A 372-nucleotide genomic window follows, 5' to 3' on the forward strand; every position below is an offset into this window, starting at 1 on the left:
GAACAGAAAAAGAACGATAAGCCTTCAGCAATGTTTGCGAAGAAGGTAAAAGAAAGAACGAAAAAAGAAAAGAACGGCATCAGTATACTTGAAAGAAAGAAAGAAACGAAAGTAAAAGATCAGAAAGAAAAAGAAAGACAAGACAGACGCAAGAGAAAGCAAGCACGTAAAGTTCAAGAAAGAAAAGAAGAAGAAATCCCCCGAACGAAAGAAAGAAAGAAGAAAGAAGAAAGAAAGAAAGAAAGGAAAGAAAGAAAGAAAGAAAGAAAGAAAAGAAAGAAAGAAAGAAAGAAAGAAAAGAAAGAAAGAACAAGAAAGAAAGAAAAAGAAAGAAAGAGAACGAAAGAAAGAAGAAATGATTTGATTGAGCGG

This window comes from Rhipicephalus sanguineus, chromosome 3, assembly GCF_013339695.2.
Source record: "Rhipicephalus sanguineus isolate Rsan-2018 chromosome 3, BIME_Rsan_1.4, whole genome shotgun sequence".
Classification (NCBI taxonomy): domain Eukaryota; kingdom Metazoa; phylum Arthropoda; class Arachnida; order Ixodida; family Ixodidae; genus Rhipicephalus; species Rhipicephalus sanguineus.